The sequence below is a fragment of the Pinus tabuliformis genome, chromosome 4_2, assembly GCF_031772625.1.
Source record: "Pinus tabuliformis cultivar Carrire ecotype Pingquan chromosome 4_2, CPIR1, whole genome shotgun sequence".
NCBI classification, from domain to species: Eukaryota; Viridiplantae; Streptophyta; class Pinopsida; order Pinales; family Pinaceae; genus Pinus; species Pinus tabuliformis.
The window spans coordinates 723,454,939-723,460,938 of record NC_142304.1 but is presented as its reverse complement, the minus strand read 5'-3'; positions in this window follow the sequence as shown (position 1 = coordinate 723,460,938).

The window sequence follows — 6,000 nt, the reverse complement described above, 5'->3', positions numbered from 1 at the left end:
GGAAATTATGAAATCATTCCACACATGCATGGAAGATAACATCTATCATATATAATTAAATTTTAATACTGGTATCCCTACAATTGGAGGGCCTAAGTTAAGTAAACAATGGAAAATAAAACTTATAATCGGATATCTATATATATATATATATGTATGTATGTATATTGTACTTCCTACAAAATGCAAGCAGATTGTGGATTACAAATTTACAACCATGATTACATAAGAACTACTTACAGGTTTCAGGGGACCCATACCCATGGGCTTCGAAGCAGTAATGAAATGTTTTGAAATTCCCACTAATGTCTTTGAGAGCATTCAAGACATCAATTTGATCTATTCTCAGATTCACACCACTCTTTTGGGTGCTTCTTGCACACTACCAACCTTAGGGATAGTTTGGACACTACTTACTTGCATATCCCTACACACGACACCGTTGTTGGGCATTTAAATGCTACCTACAAGTTGTCACTGAACCCTGTAATTAAATTTGGTAATTTCCTATTGATAATCACAAAAGTAGGTCAATGGGACTTAATAAGAGTGCAGTCAATATGACTACAATGTAGGAGTGCAAGTGCATATCCTAGAAAAAATGCTAAAAGTAACATATAGAGAGAGAAATTAGTGGTAATGTTGTTGCAACACATATATAAGAGACCGTGGTATAATACAAAATACTCAATGGCCTACTAAAAAGGAATGAGTGAGCGAGATGGTAAGGTATTGCAATGGAGCTAGATATGTCAGGGGCTCCTGAGTCTAATGACTGATGGCAAGGAAGGCGAATTGGGTACAGGTGCACTGTCAAAGTCCCCTAGGGCCAATAATGGATCCAATCATATGATCTTGGGGGGGGGGTGTATGAGAAAGGGATACTCCTAGCATCTGTGGTCAAAAGGAAGAAACTCTAAATAGGTCTTTGGCCACTCCTATGGGATTGGGATGTAGCCAAACATGTCAGGAGTACCTTGCTCTAGAACTATATGGAGTTGGTCCCTCTAGTGCTCTAAGAACCTGCGAAACTGATGTATGGTTCAACATCATTAAACTAGTCTCAATCAATAGTACAAAATGGCTAATTAATTACTAAAAAAATGACTCAAATTTACATATAAACGAACAATTTTCAGTCGGTGACTAGCAGTAGCTAATTTGTAGTATCTTATAACACGACCAACGTTTATTCATTTTTAGCTTAGTCATTAATTGGTTGTCTCAATTTTATCGTCTAGTAGTATACTTAATAATAAATTTGTTCATTGATTTAGTCATTAACTGCCAAATTAATGACCAAATATACAACAAAAGTATATTACTATATGGTCACCCGAGAAAACCAATTAATTACCAAAGAAATATGACCAAAATGTCGGTCGTGTTATAAAATACTGTAAATTAGCTACTAATAGTCATATATATGCAAATTTTAGTCATCGTTTGAAACCAATTAAGGACCAGAGAAATATGACTAAATTTTGGTCATGTTATAAGATACTGCAAATTAGCTACTAATAGTCATATATATGCAAAATTTAGTCGTTCTTTGGAATCACAAATTTACCATTTGTAGTAGTCAATTTTTTTGTAGTTTCATATTTATTATATAAACAAATAATATAGTAGTTTATGTTCATTTCATTTAATTTCATTAATAATCATTATAAATGACTAATTTAGTCGTATATTCATTTCATTTTTGTTCATCATTAATCAATATAAACTACTAATTTAGTAGTTTTATATTGATTTTATGTGTTCATTATTAACCAACATAAATTAATTAGTATGATTTTGCAACTAAATTTAACAAATGTCATACAATGTGCATTCTCATCTAATATGAAACATTTAGACAATGTGGGAGACGATCACACATCCTCAGAGATGTCTCTCTCAAAATAGGGACTTTCCCCTTGCAATCCCCAAGGAGGGAAAAATCCAAAGGATGCATTCCTAAAGTAGTGACAGGTCCCCCTATGCAACATTGTCCTCAGTGCATAATCCACATGATACACTATAAAGTGATCTAAGAGAGTGACACCCTAACATATGAACTCATGACCAAGTGTAAAAATTGAGCTATATATCCACAACTAGAATGTATGTAAGGAAATTATGAAATCATTCCACACATGCATGGAAGATAACATCTATCATATCTAATTAAATTTTAATACTAGCATCCCTACAATTGGAGGGCCTAAATTAAGGAAACAATGGAAAATAAAACTTATAATTGGATATATATATATATATATATATATACATATATATATATATATATATATATATATATATATATCTATTGTACTTCCTACAAAATGCAAGAATATTGTGGATTACAAATTTACAACCATGATTACATAAGAACTACTTACAGGTTTCAGGGGACCCATACCCATGGAATTTGAAGCAGTAATGAAATATTTTGAAATTCCCACTAATGTCTTTGAGAGCATTCAAGACATCAATTTGATCTATTCTCAGATTCACACCACTCTTTTGGGTGCTTCTTGCACACTACCAACCTTAGGGATAGTTTGGACACTATTTACTTGCATATCCCTACACACGACACCATTGTTGGGCATTTAAATGCTACCTACAAGTTGTCACTAAACCCTGTAATTAAATTTGGTAATTTCCTACTGATAATCACAAAAGTAGGTCAATGGGACTTAATAAGAGTGCAGTCAATATGACTACAACGTACGAGTGCAAGTGCATATCCTAGAAAAAATGCTAAAAGTAACATATAGAGAGAAAGAAATTAGTGGTAATGTTGTTGCAACACGTATATAAGAGACCATGGTATAATAAAAAATACTCAATGGCCTATTAAAAAGGAACGTGTGACTGAGATGGTAAGGTCTTGAAATGGTGTTATAGACATTTTTGTGCCTCGCATCATGGAGCATGAAATGTCAATAATCACAGGGATCCTCAGTCCCTAAACATGTTGTTCTTACCCCTAAAAGAACAAGGTCATCAAACAACAGCACTTCCAATCAGTTCTCCACCTGAAAACACTTCAAAACAGGCTTATTTTGGATCATGTCAGCTGCTCCACTGAGCTTCTGCGCTGGAATGCAACTGTCCCTCCTTGTACCTGCGCTGGAAGTCAAATTTAATGAAGGCTACCTGCGCTGGGCGAGATTGGCCAAGTGGCACAGTCATTCTTCAAGGTGTCAACTGCCCAGGAAGCTTCCAAACTGACACTTGGTTCATGAGATTCACCCTGTGATGAGTAAGAGGTACTTGATCACCATGTGTAAGCAAGGATCTCCAAGTGGACTCAAGAACTGAAGATTAACTGAAGAGGGAGAGGACACTAGTCAGCTCTATGCCAGCCTCAAGCTGACTCATCCTCTCTTCTTCTCTCCTATATATAGAGCTCTTCTATGAGGTCTAAGGAGGCTGGAATTTTGTGTAAAGCAAGGAGGTGCTGTTGGTTTACAGTTAGAGCTATTGGGTGATTGTTTTACTAGAGGTGAAGAGGAGAGTTCTTGCTGCTGGGGAGGTGCTGCTGGATTGGAGCCATCATTGGTTGTAACCTTCTCAGAACCCTGTTACTTCTATCAATAAAGTTTTGCATGTTCTCCTATATACTTGTATTGCATTGATGTATTGTATTTACATGTATATTTGATTCACTCTAATCCATGCATCAGTTATGAGTACTTGTATCTTGTAGTTTCCTCTCTTGTTTGTGCAGGATCTGTGTGTCGCTGGACCGGCAAAGAGAGCAAGGAGCTGGGAACAAGAGACGAAGAGAGAGGACAAGGATCGACTAAGCGTAATACACCAGGTTGGTTAATCTTTCTTCATTCTCTCTGTACTTTCATAAAGGAAATCATCAAAACTTTACTTTCAGTTGTTGCTAAAGACTGTCACCTTTAGAGTAGGGATAGGGTCATCCGCATCGGATACTTTTCCCCACAACAAACTGGCGACTCCACTGGGGAGCCTAGTATCTTGTTGGTGTTTGTAGTATTTTGCTATTCATTTCTTGAAGAAAAGAGTACCAAATCGAAAAGCTTTTGACTATATCAAAAGCGAAGTAGAGGGACTGCTACTCTTGCTCATTTGCTGAGCAAATTCAAGATTTGAAGAGCTTATCTACAAAAGACTCTTTACTCTTTGTGATAGATATTCATCCTCTTGATCATCCCTTAGCCTGTACTTGACCTATAGCTTTTTATTTCAGCAAAAACAGTGCATTTTTGAGCTTTTTATGACCCGGAAAACTTTGTAGACGTAACTCTCGTGTCCCAGAGCAGGCTGTCCACAGGCAGTCTGCATTACAACGCAGGTACTCCCTTCGGGAACTGCGCTGAGAGTCAAACTGACAGACCAGAGCCTGCGCTGGTCCAGTTAGCCATTGTCTTGCTCAGTTTTCCCATTGTGCCTCAGCCCTGTTTTCACTGATTTTTTGCTGATTGCTTGCTGGTCATTGTACTTGCTGTAAACCATTATCCTTGACATTATTCCGCCTCAGTTGTGTGATGAAACTGTGATTGTTCTTTCAGTATTTCTTGCTTCAGTTACAGTTTCCCATTGTGAAAAGCGAACCAGTATAGCTGTGGCCTCTTAGATCCTGAACTGTAAAAGTGTCTTTGTGATCTTAAGAGCTAGTTTTATTACTGTTCATGGCTGTTTGAGTTTGTTTGTTTTTCATATTATGGTTTGAATTCATATATTTTTAGTGTTGAAACAAGTACCTGTAAGGTGTCTTTTCATTTTAGACGAAACTTGTTTGTTTACACTTCAAATTGAATTCGAAAATTATACAACAATTTCCTTTTGTCTGCATCAACATTAAGGGAAAAGAAAAGAAATACATGCATCTTGCATTTGCATTTTTGATAAGTTTGCGTGTCTGATCTAGGAGAAAGTGCATTAGTTTGTGCTTTGTGCTCTGTGTGGAAAGATATTGTTTTTCTCTCCCCTCAGTAGTTAGGATTTTCAAAGCTAAAAAGATTGTGAAAGCTTGCTTATCATTTTAGCTGCATTTAGGAATTTGTACCAATACATCTCGTGGTGATCCTGAAAGACAAACTGATAAACAAGATCAACTTAAAATATATTGAATGAATCTAAAAACGCATTGTAACATAACGCTCACAATAGAGGTCTAGGTAGAGACGTGTTCCGGCGTCGTTAAACGTAGTGACTGTCGATCTCTACGAAGGTGGGTGATTCCTCCTGAGGGACGATAACACTAATACGGACTTGAGCTCCCGCGTACCGTCGCGTATATTGGGAGACCCCTATAGGCAATTATCCTTTATCCTTAGGAAGCCGTGTCGACCTGCCCTACTGATCGCGATGCAGTGAACACAGCATTCACGAAGATCGACCACCTGTACCGTAAAACGTATTCTGTGGTTTCGCGAAAGGTTTGGCACACCCTCTGCCTAGATCTCCAGAGCAGTTTCTTTTGGCCCTTTTCAAACTCTATAACTGAAAAGGTCCAGCCGAGCATTTGTCACTTCGGGCTCGTTAATACATCGAAGGCGACTAGAGTCATCTTTAGCTTTTTCTCGACTCTTAAAACATGAAAAAGCAAAGTTGTGTCTAAAAGCGTCTAATAAAATTCATTCAATACGGAAACATAATTCCCCTTTTTGTATTTTAGTTGATCAAGTAATCCGCAACCGTGGAGGAAAGTCAATTAAAACCCCGTCGTTCAGGGAGGCTTGCGAGTCAACCGCCTTTGTCTCCGGAACCGAGAGTAGTACGGACGAAGCGAACTCGCTTGACCAGGTCAAAATCTCCTTTTAAAGTTAGAATGGAAGTTCCAACAACATCTGAGATTCTGGTCACTCCCAATATTTCTGGAATCCCTGCCTCTATTGAAGAAGTTCAACAGCAACAGAAGGACAGTGGTACTGATCCTAGTCTAAAGACAAGTACTTGCATAACTGAACCAGTTCCATCTGAAACCGGTCCACAGAGTCTTGTTGTTCAAACAACTGTCGCTGTCGAAGC